The following is a 15,184-nucleotide window of genomic DNA, read 5'->3' as shown; positions in this document are numbered from 1 at the left end:
CTCTCTCGAGCACGCTCAGTTCCTCGTGTTGCTCTCTCGTCGGGAGTCCTTGCGTGCCGCTGCTCCCAGATGACCGAAGCCAGCAAGCTTGCTGAACTTTGCAGGAGAGCTGCTTGCAATTCTGTAAAGGCTGTTTCCCACATGACACGGTGTAAAGGAACATCTACGGTTTTTAGGAAAGTGTTTAGGGAAAAGAAAAGTGTAGTGTACATGCAACAAACACACATGAGTCCCACATGTACAATTGTGAGCTGGTAGAGTTTGGCTCCGGGCTCCACGCTGCAAGTATGCTCACCTGCAAACCCAGGTTTCTTGCCTGCGTAATGTGTGAAATTGTCCTAAGATTCAAAAGCAAAGCTGAGTGCTGTCTGCCCCAATGAAATGGGAAGCTGAGCTCTGCAAACTGTATAAACTGTACAAATCCAGCAGATTTGCATGATTTCTCTTTATTATTTAGATCATTAAGTCTGAAATGTTTACTATTTAGTTTTAATTTATTCTGCTTTTGCTGCTCAAGAGGCAAGGAGCTATCTAGCCAGGGCACTGAAATTCATTCTCTGACCACAGGAAATCTTATTCAGGAACTCACTGGGGTCCTGGGATTTCCCCATATGTTAAAAAAAAATTCACTCAACAATGGGGACTAGAAATTTGCTTTTAAACAAAAAGGAAAGCAGAGCTTCTCAAGAAATGCAAGCTTTTGCCCAATTGACATATTGTACCTTTTCTTTTCTTTTCTGAGCTTGCACACATAATACACACTTGCCTGGTTATGAGGGAGGCCCTGGCTTTCCATGGTTATTAAGTGTGCAAAACATGCTAAAACATTCCCTGAAGTTGCTCACAGGTATAATAGACTGGAAAAGAAGAGTGTGGAGTTCCATGTTAATTCATAGTGAAGCAAACCAGTACATGTGCAAAAGAATCATTTGCACGGCTGCATGCTGTGATAAAATGCCACATTGTTGAGAAATGCCACCAGGGCTACTGTTCAGCCGTGTAGTGTTTTATTGGCTTGTTCCTAGAAGGGGCACACACGTTCCTAAACGTGTGCCAGTGTTCCTGATGGTGAATAACATAACGAGGGCAAACCAAGGCATTTGGGCTGGCAAGTGGATGCGAGAAGACATTAACAGCTGAGAGCTGCACCCCATTACTATGAATGGGAAGTTAAGTCATTGGGGCTCCACTGGGAACTTTGCATAGGACTACAGTGTGCAACCCAAAATGCTGTGTTTTTCCACAGAAGTGATTTTCAGTGCATTCCTAAAATTAGCTTTGAGCTAACTGTGGATACCCTTACAGTCTTACGGGCAAAGGCTATTCATGTTTATTGGAAGTATGCAGGCATGGATAGCATCCTTTGACTTCAACGCTTTAGGTTGAGCGACTTACTCATTGATTGGCACATGCATCCTGACTTCGAGAAGGCTCAAGTGGTTTGTGGATCAGGCAGCACATTTCAGCTTCAGGAAGGTGTGCTAAGTGTCCCAGAGTGTCTGGTGTGTGGGAAACTTATGCCTCTAATTACAAAACAAGTGGAACTTGGGTTCTTGGGTTCTGACATCAAGAATCACAAAACAGAGAAACCAGTAGGAGAACACTTTAATCTCCCAGGACATTCTATACAAGATCTCAAAGTAGCTGTTTTACTACAAAGGAATTTCAGAAATAGACTGGAAAGAGAAGCTGCTGAATTGCAACTCATTACCAAACTTAAAACAATGGAGAGACCTGGTCTGAACAAAGACATTGGATTCTTATCCCATTATACATGACTAAGCCATTTCTCACCTTCTCACCCCTTGCCTTTTCCTGTAAGACCCATTACAGTCGTTAAGAGTCGTCAGCAGGCTCATCCCAGCTATCTGCCTATCTCCCATTCCCACCACCCTTCTGAGTAATACCCCTCCCCACCTTCTCACTATATAGAAGGATCTGGCAACTTCTGTTTCAGTGTATCTGAAGAAGTGTGCTTGCACACGAAAGCTCATACCAAGAACTAACTTAGTTGGTCTTAAAGGTGCTACTGGAAGGATTTTTTTTATTTTGACTATGGCAGACCAACACGGCTACCTATCTGTAATTGGGTTCTTGGGTTTAAGGGAGTTGAATTTTGCCAAAACACTGTGCTCAGATGGGTTTGTGGATGGAGCCTACAGAGTGGAGGTTTATTTTGATGTCACGGTGGATGGGAGGAATTCTGCATGTGTTCTTAAAGTTTACTCAGGCATGAATTTAAGTGCAAGCAAACTTTGAATCAATATCAGTGTCAAACAAGTAGCATTGCTTTTAGCCAGCTGCAAAATGGAAAAAAGAAAGAAAGAAAAGTAACAAAGCGACCCTTGTTTCTAAAAGGAAGCACTTCAGGACTAAATGTCTCGCAGATCCGTAGGAGAACAAAGGCAGTTTCCTGTCCTAGCAATGTATCCCAGGCCCAGAGGGGATGCCAAAGAAAGTCAAGGAGCAACATCCTTCTCCAAAATCAAGGCAGAATAAATTTTGTTCCATGCATCTGTAGGAACACATTACTTAAGAGCACACTAAAGATAAAAGTAAAGGGACCCCTGACCATTAGGTCTAGTCGCGGCTGACTCTGGGGTTGCGGTGCTCATCTTGTTTTATTGGCTGAGGGAGCCGGCGTACAGCTTCCGGGTCATGTGGCCAGCATGGCTAAGCCACTTCTGGTGAACCAGAGCAGCGCACGGAACGCTGTTTACCTTCCCGCCAGAGTGGTACCTATTGATCTACTTGCACTTTGACGTGCTTTCAAACTGCTAGGTTGGCAGGAGCAGGGACCAAGCAACGGGAGCTCACCCCATCATGGGGATTCGAACCACCGACCTTCTGATCAGCAAGTCCTAGGCTCTGTGGTTTAACCCACAGTGCCACCCGTGTCCCACTAGGAGCACACTACCTGACCTAAAGTAATTGTGGAAGTCAGTAGGTGTGAAAAGGACGCATTTTTGCCTCCTTTTTAAAAGCATACATACAGCAAGGAAGGGGTTATGAGCTGTGTTAGCCACCCTGAGGTTCCAGGTTCAATCCATGACATCACTAGGTAGGGCTGGGCAAAGAACTTTGCCTGAGACCCTGGAGAGCCACTGCCATTCATCGTAGATGATACCGAACTTGATAGACCTTTGGTATGACTCAGTAGAAATCAGATTCCTATGCAAAATCCCATGAAGTGCCACAGAGGATAGCTAGAGGTGGGGACTGCTCCAATGAATCACTTTTCAGTAGGACAGATGTCTCCTAGTACTCTGTGCTGGGATAAGATTCCTGGAGATTGACCACCACTTGTTTCTCCTATGGAAGTTGAGAAAGGCTTCCTACATGATTCAGAACCCCAGTCATTCAGCGGGGTTTTCTGTTCTACACTACTGGCAGGTTGTGCCTGAACTGAGAAAAGTTCCATGGCTATAATTACACCCTTTACTTGTCCTCTTGTTCTTCCAGCCAGTAATAAGCATGTGCAGAGGGATATCCCTCTTGGGGCTTTTTGGGGGGGGGGAGGGGAGTTTCATAACTAACATTCCAGAGTGCAGATTTTATGGGAATACAGGAGATTTGAAGAGGAACTACGTGTTTTGCCTGAACTACGTGTTTGCCTGAACCCGGTTGTTGTGCTCCTTCTGAGGTAGCTTGTCCACCTTTGGTCCCCAACCTGCACTCAGCTCTCACCTGTGGCTACTAGGAGCAGCCAGCATGCCACAGCGGCCACACCCCAGGAAACCTTCTCTGATGGGGCTGGCCAAACCAGGTGAGGGTAGCCAGTGGGTGTCAACCCCTGCTGAGTTAGGGACTTGCATTCAAAAGATAGGATGAGCAGAGGAGATCAATAGTGGTTCCAATTGTCAAGAAAGAAGTTTCTGCATGCAGTGGCAGAGGAAGCCGCTCGGGCACCTGGGCAGCGCACCCAGGGGTGGTGCGAGCCGCACTGCGGGGTCTCCGGAGTCTGCCTGCCTCCTTACACTCAGTGCCCTACAGCTGGGAAGGAGGAGGCAGGAGGACCATTTGGGCAGCGCAGAGCCTGCACGTGCCCAAGCCACTGCGTCTTTCCTAGAAGAGACATATGGCTCAGGCGTGCTGCAGGCCCTGCAGTGAGTGCTGCCCAGCATTTTGTCACCCCCCTCAGTGGTGACACCCGGAGGAGACCGCACCCACCCCTTCCTCTGCCCCCCCTTCCTCCGCCCCTGTCTGCACGTGCTGTAGAGGGAATTGAGGTGGGAAGGGGAAGGGATGGGGAAGGGAAACTCTGGTCGTAAACCTTCACTGCCTTCATCTTTGGGTGAAGAAGATGCTAAGGAGTCAACAGTACACAAATCTGGAGTGAAGTCCGTAAGGTGGTTGAATGATGCCTTGCTTGCCACCTTCCAACAACTCCTGCAGCCAAGCTGATGCTCTGTTTTCCTTTGGACTGCATCAGTGAAGGGCTTGCTTGTCTTGTCATCTGGGCAGCCCAGGACCTCCACACACACTGCCCAGGGTTGTACCCCAAAGAGGGCATTTTGGTGCTGATGATGAAATGGTTTGACCCCCCTCCCCAGAGGCATACTCCGTTGTCTTTTGAGAAATACGGACGCCAACAACTCGGTGGGATAACCACAATGCAAAAATTGGAGGATTTGAAGGATGGTTGTGTTTCAGTTCAAGGATTGTTTCAGGAAACAGCAAATTGGATGGATTTGCATGTAAATGTGTGTCTCCCCCTCATCCCTAACTAGGGCTGGTGAGGGGACTCTAGTTCAACTCCCCTCCTAGCCATATCACTTAGGGGTCCAGTCACTAAGCCTAGTCTGCTTCACAGAGTTGTTGTGGGAATAACATGGGGAAGGAAGTGATCATATGTGCTGCCTTAAATAACTAATAAATAATAAAGCTTTGCCTGCCCTCGCTTCAGAAAGAAGGCAGAGGTATGGTATATCTTTCCCCGTGACTGAAGCAAGGAGTAATAGCAGATTTACTCCAGGAACTGTGCTCACGTTTCCTGCAGTAAGAATGCCACTGGGAACATTTTAAACTATTGGAGCAGGAAGCCTCTGCAATAGTCTTTAAATGCTCCAGGGAGCTCTTTACTGCCGGACGTATTTTGTGAACAAATGCGACCTGGGGGCATTCTGTGCAGTAAATGACAGTTGTGAGTGCAGTTCAAATGAGGGATATCTACTCCCTCGTTAAAAATCTGCATTGAAATCTGCAACCCTTCTGATTCCAAAGTTCCTTCTTCAGAAATTACTGTTGATGCAAATCATCCATAACACGATAAAGAATAGTAGAGCAATAGATAAAATTTCAGGATAAAAACCTAGACCATAATGAGGCACGTGAGAGAAGAATGGAGGCAGAATTATTATAGAATTTAAGATGGGGAAAGTTCTTGCGTGTCATCCAATCTTACCCTCCCTGCTCAGGAATTTGGCAGCTACAGCTTCCTAGACAAATGCCCCACTCAATCTATGCTGAAAACACCGCCAAGAAAAGGAGAGTTCACTAAGACTTGCTGGTTCTATATTGCACCAGAGAATGGGACTAGAATAAAGAGATGCAAATTTCAGGAAAGCAGATTTAGGCTTAATGGTAGGTGAACCCTCCTAGGAAGAAGGGCCATTTGATGTTGGGAAAGACTTGCCTCATGCTTTTGACAGCCCTTCAGGTACTTGAAGACAGAAATCATGTCTCCATTTCACCTTCTCTTCTCCAAGCTAAACACACCCAGGTCTTTCAGCCATTCCTCATGGGTTCCCGTCAGTCAGTGAGAAATGAGAAATGGCATGTGTAGCAGAATCAGTAAGGGGAGGCAGGATCAGTGTTGTGTGAGAGAGATAAACGAAGGCACCCAAAGCAAAAGCAGAGCAGTCACCTGGTATAGCACTGAAAAGAATTTAGGCGGAAGACTTGAGTGCTGAGATTGGCTTAGGAGAATGGTGAAAAATATGGACACAAAATAACACTAAGATTCCTATCAGCAAGAATTGATGGAAACATACTGAAATGAATCCATTTAACACTGGGCAAACGTAACAAAGGTGGATCTAGACACATAAAAAATAATAATCAGGAAAACACGTTGTAAAACTCATAATGGGAAATCACGTTGCTGAAGGATCAAACTCCAGAGTGTCATCTTGTTTCACAGTGTTATAACTGGGTTTGTTGTCCCTTTCTGACTAAGAGCAGAAAAGCTTACAGTACTTTACAAAGAACTGATAGGTTATCTCTGTTAGTGGCTGCTCAACAGCTTGTCACTTGGAACTGGAAAACTTTGGACAACTTAACATTAAGGCTCTGGTTGGCCACTGGGAGCACAGAATGCTGGACTGTATGGGTTATCGGCCTGATCCAGTAGGCTTTTATGTTATTACAGTGGTATCTCGGGTTACAGACGCTTCAGGTTACAGACTCCACTAACCCAGAAATAGTACCTCGGGTTAGGAACTTTGCTTCAGGATGAGAACAGAAATCGCACGGTGGCAGCGGGAGGCCCCATTAGCTAAAGCGGTCCTTCAGGTTAAGAACAGTTTCAGGTTAAGAATAGACCTCCAGAACGAATTAAGTTCTTAACCCGAGGTACCACTGTATAAGCAAATCCTTGGGGTGGGTTGCTACAGGGGAAGGTAGAGGTTCCTCACTGTGTGTTCAGATCCCACACATGCTCTTTGCTTGCATTGCCTCTCTAGGGGAAAGCGAGGCTGACATGTGGAGGTTGAGGAGAGTGGCACGGGTTAACTTGTTGTTGTTTAGTCGTTTAGTCGTGTCTGACTCTTCATGACCCCATGGACCAGAGAACGCCAGGCACCCCTGTCTTCCAATGCCTCCCCAGTTTGGTCAAACTCATGTTTTTAGCTTCGAGAACACTGTCCAACCATCTCGTCCTCTGTCGTCCCCTTCTCCTTGTGCCCTCCATCTTTCCCAGCATCAGGGTCTTTTCCAGGGAGTCTTCTCTTCTCATGAGGTAGCCAAAGTATTGGAGCCTCAGCTTCAGGATCTGTCCTTCCAGTGAGCACTCAGGGCTGATTTCCTTAAGAATGGGGAGGTTGGATCTTCTTGCAGTCCATGGGACTCTCAAGAGTCTCCTCCAGCACCATAATTCAAAAGCATCAATTCTTCGTCGATCAGCCTTCTTTATGGTTAACTAAACAGGTTAACTAAACGAGGTTATTCCTAGCTTTGCTTAACTAAACGAGGACTGAAAGCATGTGCTCCAAACAGGGAAAGTCAGAAACAGCTATTGGATACTACTCAGCTGCTTGACCCCATGCATCTGGTCTAATGCTGTTTCCTCCTTTGGATAGGAGTTAAAAACAGCTAGAAAGGAACCCACCTGCTCTCCCTCCCTCCTTTCATCCCTTTAAGTTATTCTTTCTCTTGTTAGGAAAATGTCAAGAGACATCGGGTTAAACAAGCATCCTACTTCCCTCCCGCCTCGAAATTACATTTCTCTGCTTACATTGTCAGATCCACGCTCTATGGCAACAGACCACAGCAAAAGAAAACTAAAAAAAAAACCACTTTGAAATGAGCTGGATTTTGGCGAGGCAAAAGAATAGCACTGAAGGCACAAAGGGTGGCTGTCTCCCAAGTACCATTTTCAAAGGAGAATTTGGGTAGCTTGAGGCTGTTCTGTTTAAAAAAGCAGCAGCAACTTCTGGGAGCTATAAAGTGGGGAGTGGGAATGCAATCTCTGTGCTGGGGGATAGGAATGTGCTAAGCAAAATGAATTCAGTAATGCTTGCTGCGTTTCTGTATGATTTACTGCTTTGGATCTGCCCCATTCCATAGGAAGGAATAATTCTGCTCCATACCTGCTCTCCATCAGGCATGACTGAATAGTTCAATCATTCCAATGTTGGGACACACACAGCAAAATTATCCAGTCACTGCTCTGGTCTCATGTAGTGATTTTGCCAGAGTAGATGGTCTACTCCATGAGTAGGCAAACTAAGGCCCGGGGGCCAGATCCGGTCCAATCAACTTCTAAATCCAGCCCACAGATGGTCCAGGAATCAGCGTGTTTTTATATGAGTAGAATGTGTCATTTTATCTAAAATGCATCTCTGGGTTCTTTGTGGGGCATAGGAATTTGTTCATTATTTTTTTCAAAATATAGTCCAGCCCCCCCACAAGGTCTGAGGGACCCCTGCTGAAAAAGTTTGCTGACCCCTTTACTCTGACTGACAGAAGTTCTTCAAATCCCAGGCTAAGTACAGTGGTGCCCCGCAAGACGAATGCCTCGCAAGACAGAAAACCCGCTAGACGAAAGGGTTTTCCATTTTTGAGTTGCTTCGCAGGACGAATTTCCCTATGGGCTTGCTTCGCAAGACGAAAATGTCTTGCGAGTCTTGAGATTTTTTTTCTGCTTTCCCCCCCCTTTATCTAAGCCGCTAAGCCTTTAATAGCCTTTTAGCAGCTAATCTGCTAAGCCTTTAAGCCTTTAATAGCCGCTAAACCGCTAATAGCGCTAATCCGTTAAGCCGCTAATAGGGTTGCTTCGCAAGACGAAAAAACTGCTAGACGAAGACACTCGCGGAACGGATTAATTTTGTCTTGCGAGGCACCACTGTACATTTACCATCACCTGTTGCCAAGGCTTGTATGCATGCCAAGCCATAGGCTAAAGTCTTTCTCCAACCAAAGACTGGCCTCTGTCCCACATCCCATAGGAAAGACTCTCTGGATCATGAAGAAACAATGGCGATAGGCTTCTCTGAGTGTGGATCAGCTTTACTCCTTAACACTCCGAAAGCCAACCTTTTCTGGCGTGCACGTGAAATGTGACTCCAATCTTAATACAGGAAAGATGCATGCTTCCTTTATCATGCATTTGGGTAACCCTGCTGTGACATCGATGGAATTCAGGGGACCATACTTAAAAGCTTTTAAAGTTGGCATGATCCAGAACATTGGGTCACACCCCACCCTGTGATCTGTCAGAGTTTGCCTTTCCTGGCCTGTGTTGCCTTAATGTTTCGCCCTGTAAAATGGGGACAAACCTTTGTGTAAATAAGAGCATACAAAAAAAGCCCATCTGGTCTAGCATCCAGTTCTCACAAATTGTCCAATCAGTTGCCTATGGGACCTCAGAAGGGGGCTCTCCTTTACTGGAGGTTTTTAAGCAGAGGTTGGATGGTCATCTGCCAGAGATTCTTTGGCTCTGATTCCTGCATTTCAGGGAGTTAGCCTAGATCAGCCTTGGGGACCCTTACAATTCTTTCATCATGTGACTGTATGACCCAAGTACTGTACAACTGTGCTCTCCCCAGTTGTGATTCCCAGCAGTTAATATCCAGAGGCATCCCGTCTCCCACAGGAGAGACAGAACACGATCTAGACAGACGTTTTGCCTTGTTCTTTCAGGACGGCTGGTATCATTATGCCGCCTTCGTGTGCAGCCCTGCAGATCTCTTCCTTCTGCCTTTTAATTGTCTCAGCTCTTTACTTTAATAGAGTGCCTGTAATCCAGGTAACTTGACATGGATCAATAAACCACCAGCCTCCCGTTGAGTTAGACATCCTATCCTCCCTTCCTTTCCTTTGCATTTCGGATTCTGCGGTCTCAAACTGAGACAGTCTTCGTGTGCAGAAGCAAGCGGAGCAAACAGCTACTTGATCAAGGCCTGTCATTGACTTTGTGGCTGAGCAGAAAGAGATCTGGACATATGAAAATGATTTACAATGAGGACGGGGAAGCTGGGCCGTCCACTGCAGATGTTTTGAACTACTGCGCCCATCATCTCTGACTGCGGGCCATGCTGGTGGGAATTGGTGTCCAACATTACTTAGAGGGCTGCAAGTAGGGAGAGACAAATTTCTCATTTTAAAAAATCTTATGCTCAGATCTCCACATTTCCACATCAGTTGGCCTTTTTTTTTAAAAGTCCTCATGAAAATTCATCATCGTTTTAGTTCAAATTCCTACAAATATTCACACTTTTCTGTGCATTTCCCCCTAATATGCTCTCCCCAGGGAGGCTCACCTGGTGCCTTTGCCATATGCCTTTAGACACCAGTCAAAAATATTCCTCTTCTCCAAGGCCTTTGGCTAATTAAACAATCTATGGCCTTTTAAATTCTGTGTGCTGGGAGGGGTTGCTGTTTTTGTTTATTACTATGGTATTATTTTTGTTTTTATATTTTAAACCAACCTGTGATCCTCAGGTGAGTTAATTGATTAATTAATTAATAACCACAAAGCAATTCTCCCTGACATAATGCATTTTTGCTCATTATTTTCACTAATCTATGCCTTTTAAAGAAATGTACACTCTGCCCAAATTTATGCATTTTTGTAAATATTACTTGACCCATGGGTTGCATTGCAAAATTCAGAGAGGAGCAAATTTCAAAGGATAGCTCTATTTCAGTCTGCAAATGGTTTTCAAAAATGTGAAATTGTTGTCAGGTGTTCCAACCCTTGGCACAGGCTCCCATCCCTTCCTTACAATGAATCACACCAACCTGCCTCTAGCCCAGAGTTGCATATTTTACTTTGACGGGCAAAGGCTTTCCACGATCTCAGGCGGGGATCCTTCCCAAAATTCTTGCCTTTAGATGCTTTTAATTGTAGATGCCAAGGACTCAAACTGGCAGTGACATAGTGCAACAGATACATTTGGGAGCACAGCCCCAGTACTTTTTTTTCCACAGCAGAAGCAAATGCCTCCTTTGCTGGAGCAGTAGTTGCCACTGCTGGACCACAACTCCCATATCTTTGACCATTAGTAACACTGGTGGGGGCTGATGGGAGTTGGAGTCTGGAGAGCCATATATCTGGAGAGCCATTAGCCACACACACCCTTCTCCTTGTGCCCTGCATCTTTCCCAACATCAGGGTATTTTCCAGGGAGTCTTCTCTTCTCATGAGGTGGCCAAAGTATTGGAGCCTCAGCTTCAGGATCTGTCCTTCCAGTGAGCACTCAGGGCTGATTTCCTTCAGAATGGAGAGGTTTGATCTTCTTGCAGTCCATGGGACTCTCAAGAGTCTCCTCCAGCACCATAATTCAAAAGCATCAATTCTTTGGCGATCAGCCTTCTTTATGGTCCAGCTCTCACTTCCATACATCACTACTGGGAAAACCATAGCTTTAACTATATGGACCTTTTTGCTTCCGTTACTCTGCTGCTTTTGAGGTGCTCACATGAGCAAATGTGAGTCCACAGCGCCAGGACCTATTCCTTGGGAATGCTGCTCTGCTGTTCCTGCGTTCCTGCGATCGGAAGGTCAGAGAAGCTGCTCCCGACACCCAGCCCATGCAGGTGCTGAAGACGTGGGCGTACATGTACGCTGTACACATGGGTGTACAGAAACCCCCGTGGCAGGTTGCCAGGAATGGATAAGACAAGGAGAAGTTCTTACCAGCTGCTTTTTATTCAATATTCACAGAGAGAGGCTTGGAAATGCAGCATCTTGGAATAATGGCATTGTCCCGAGTGAGTCTCCACCCGCCCCTTTCTCCCTTCATGCAGTATTACTTATGGGTGCTGAAAAGTGCCCTCTGCCTTTAAGCTCTTTGCTCTCCTACTTTCAAGGCTTGCCGGGTTCTGGGAGAGGGGGAATCTGAAATGGTTTCTAAAGACACTGAGCTGTTGCTTCCCTGGTGCTTATTCTTCCTCCTCCTCCTCTCCCATTATTTCCCAGCTTCCCCCCTCACCTGCCTCTGAGCTGTGATCTTCCTCAAACCCCTGTTGTAATTCTGAACTGTTGTCTTCTTCTCTGGAAGGGTCAGGCTGGGGAGTCGGTCTCCACCATTCCTCCTCTGCTTCTCTGTCCCTGACACTGAACAACAGCAGAGCCTCAGGATCTTTCTAAGTATACCTGAAAGAGCGTCTCCACCCCATCGTTCTGCCCGGACGCTGAGGTCCAGCGCCAAGGGCCTTCTGGCGGTTCCCTCATTGCAAGAAGCAAAGCTACAGGGAACTGTGAGATTTTGATCAGCTCCTGCCCATCTGGAGCTGATACAGGCTCATCTTATCTTGAGCCCAAGCAGAGCATAGTCACGCAGCAAAAGGATAAGCAGGTAATGTGCTACATGCTGAAGTTTATTTACAAGCTATGCTGAGAGCAAACAAACATACATCTTGCCTCTGTGAGAGCAGAAAAGCAACTCCTCTCAACACAAAGAGAACCGAGAGAACACTGAAAAACAGGAAACCAGTGTACCCATTCCCCTCCAGTCTCCCATTCCCGTGGGAACCCAACAGTAACTCTGACTGTGGAATGTAAACAATGTCTTGTGACATGCATTCGCTGCTCAGTGAAGAAAGCAGAAACCAACAGGAAACAGGCAGAGGGCCTTCTCAGTAGTGGCGCCCGCCCTGTGGAACGCCCTCCCATCAGATGTCAAAGAGATAAACAACTACCTGACATTCAGAAGACATCTTAAGACAGCCCTGTTCAGGGAAGTTTGTAATGTGTGATATCTTAGTGTATTTTTGGTCTTTGTGGAATCCGCCCAGAGTGACTGGGGAAACCCAGCCAGATGGGCGGGGTACAAATAATAAATTATTATTATTATTATTATTATTGCTGAGGATTCTGTCCTGCACTGCATTTTAAACTGAATAGAAATGTTGGAGAACAGCACCAAAAGAAACAGCAAGGTGAGAAAGAATCGGGCTTGTGGATCTGAATTCTGCCTTCCTTGTGGCATAAATCTTTTATTCGAGGGAAGGCTGTGTGGTGTCACATCACAAAAGAAAGGCAGCTTATCTTCCCGAACGTGCATGGCATTTCCCAAGAATGACTAATCCTACCCTCATTGCACCAGGAAGCCCGTCTTGTGGCTGGATCGAAATTAAATAAGTCTTTGCTTTCACTACTTTATATAATCACTTGGCTTACCGAGCTCTGCCAGTTCTTACATAATTTTGTGTATGTGTCTGTTGATTATAAAGCATTTGCTTTTTCTTGCAAGCCGTCCGTGGCAGGGAATTAAAAAAAAAGCAAGGAGATTTTTTGGGGAGGGGGAAGGGGGCGCAGATGGAGTTTGCAACCCCGCGCTTTCTTTCTCCCCAATTTCCATGGAAGTTTGCACAAAAGCAGAAGGGCAGAAGTTAATTTTGCTGGTCCTTGCTTGTGGAAGAGGCCAAGCAAATCTCATTCCCAGCTTTAATCTTTAAAGCAGCCTTTCAATTGTCTCCTTCCCTTCCTTAAACACTTTCATTACGGTGCCCTTCAGACATGATTGGCTTCCAAGCACCCGGAGGCTGTGTGTGAACAATGGAACCACATGGTTTGAGCTGAGTGCATGGGTGGACTGATTATGGGATGTCTGCCACCCCGCCTCCATTTGTGTTTTGACTGCTGTTAATTTAAAACAAACAAACAAACACGCTATACCCTGACAAACTAAAATTCTGTGCCAAATAGAGCTAGATTCTGTGACCAGTAGACCTTATGCCTAGAATAGTCTTGGCAACAGTCTTCCTGGGCTGAAAATGCTGCTGGTCACTGCCAGGTCAGTGAATGGCAAAACTACAGCCATGCAAGATTTGACTCTGAGTAAGCATGCTGGCCCGTGTTGTATTTCAGAGACCCGGTTAGATGAAACTGGAGGGGGGTTTAATCTCTCTCAGCTCTACCCACCAGGATTCTCTGTACATCAGCAAGCAAATTGGGGGGGGCGGTGTGGTGGAGCTACAGTCAGGGGCAGAGTTTGGTCTTTCAGATTTCAGCAGTGCCCTAAAGGTAAAGGTAAAGGGACCCCTGACTGTTAGGTCCAGTTGCGGACGACTCTGGGGTTGCGGCGCTCATCTCGCTTTGTTGGCCGAGGGAGCCGGCGTACAGCTTCCATGTCATGTGGCCAGCATGACTAAGCCACTTCTGGCGAACCAGAGCAGCGCACGGAAACGCCGTTTACCTTCCCGCCGGAGCGGTACCTATTTATCTACTTGCACTTTGACGTGCTTTTGAACTGCTAGGTTGGCAGGAGCTGGGACGGAGCAACAGGAGCTCACCCCGCCGCGGGGATTCGAACCGCCAACCTTCTGATCAGCAAGCCCTAGGCTCTGTGGTTTAACCCACAGCGCCAGTGTGCCCATCCCACCTCTCACCTTCCATTCTTCTCAATCCAGTATGTCATAGTTATGGCGCCATATACAAAGGCATAGGAAGGTCAGGTGGTACCTGGGTGTGGAAAATTTCTTGTCACCCCCCCAATTGATTTTTATTTTATTTTTTGCCTGCAAAAATGGTTTTACGTTATTTCATACCAACCCTCTGTCTTTGTAGTTTTCAGTCAGTGTTGACCACACCCTTTCAAGCATGAGAGTTGTTTCCTAGTTCTGCTGGATCTCTCAGCGGCCTTTGATGCAATTGACCATAACATTCTTCTGGACCGTCTAGAGAGGCTGGGAGTTGGAGGCGCTCTTTGTGGAAGCCGCCCAGAGTGGCTGGGGAAACCCAGCCAGATGGGCGGGGTACAAATAAATTATTATTATTATTATTATTATTATTATTATTATTATTATTATTATTATATCTCTGCACCCATAAGAACTAGAAACTTCTGCTTATTTTTTAAAAGTGGAAATTCCCAGGAAGTTAACCTTGTGTGTTGTTGTTCTTCTGTACCCTTGGGTTTGTAGCTTCTGCACTAGCAGACACAGCCCTGCAGTCTGGCTCTCTGAGCCAAAAGAGATGTGAAGTTACATGAATACACACATTTTACAGGCCTAATTTTTTTTTCCTTATGTAAATAGCAGTCACAGATGTAGGTGAGCTCAATGAGAATTAGGACTAGGTTGCATGGGGAGGAATGCAAATCCTTTCACACCATGCTGCAGCCTCAGCCAGGGAGTCCTAGAAAACAGCATCTTAAACTTTGTGGCTCCAACCATAAGTGATCTCTCAGGGCTAATAACAGGGAGGGAGGCCATTTTCATTGGGACTGCAGCATGGAGGAAATAGAATAAACTCCCTCTCCCTCTCATGCATTACCTTGAATGCCCCCCTCCCTTGACTGCTATTTGCATGGAGAAAACCAGGCATCTTAAATGCACACTAAGCACACAAAAGTAATGTCACTTCTCTATGTGGTTCCTCTTCCACCATTCACCTTTGCAACAGACCTTTGCCAAGCCCTCTGAGGTCCTAAGGCTCTGGACAATTTAAAAGGTGTGAGCAAATCAAGTTTGTTTTGCTCGTCTTCTTCAAGGCAATCTAGGTTTAAAGTGCTTCTCT

The 15,184-nt window shown here is 46.1% G+C and overlaps 1 protein-coding gene across 1 annotated transcript in view; it reads left to right on the top strand.

The window, feature by feature from the left end:
- The window catches only part of NTSR1 (neurotensin receptor 1), a 129,379-nt gene that overhangs the window by 2,012 nt on the left and 112,183 nt on the right, over positions 1-15,184 (top strand). The gene's annotated exons all lie outside the window — the stretch shown is intronic.

The sequence above is a fragment of the Podarcis pityusensis genome (genome assembly GCF_964106645.2).
Source record: "Podarcis pityusensis genome assembly, chromosome: 6".
NCBI classification, from domain to species: domain Eukaryota; kingdom Metazoa; phylum Chordata; class Lepidosauria; order Squamata; family Lacertidae; genus Podarcis; species Podarcis pityusensis.
Note: the sequence above shows the minus strand (reverse complement) of the source record. Positions and strands in the feature narration are given on the sequence as shown.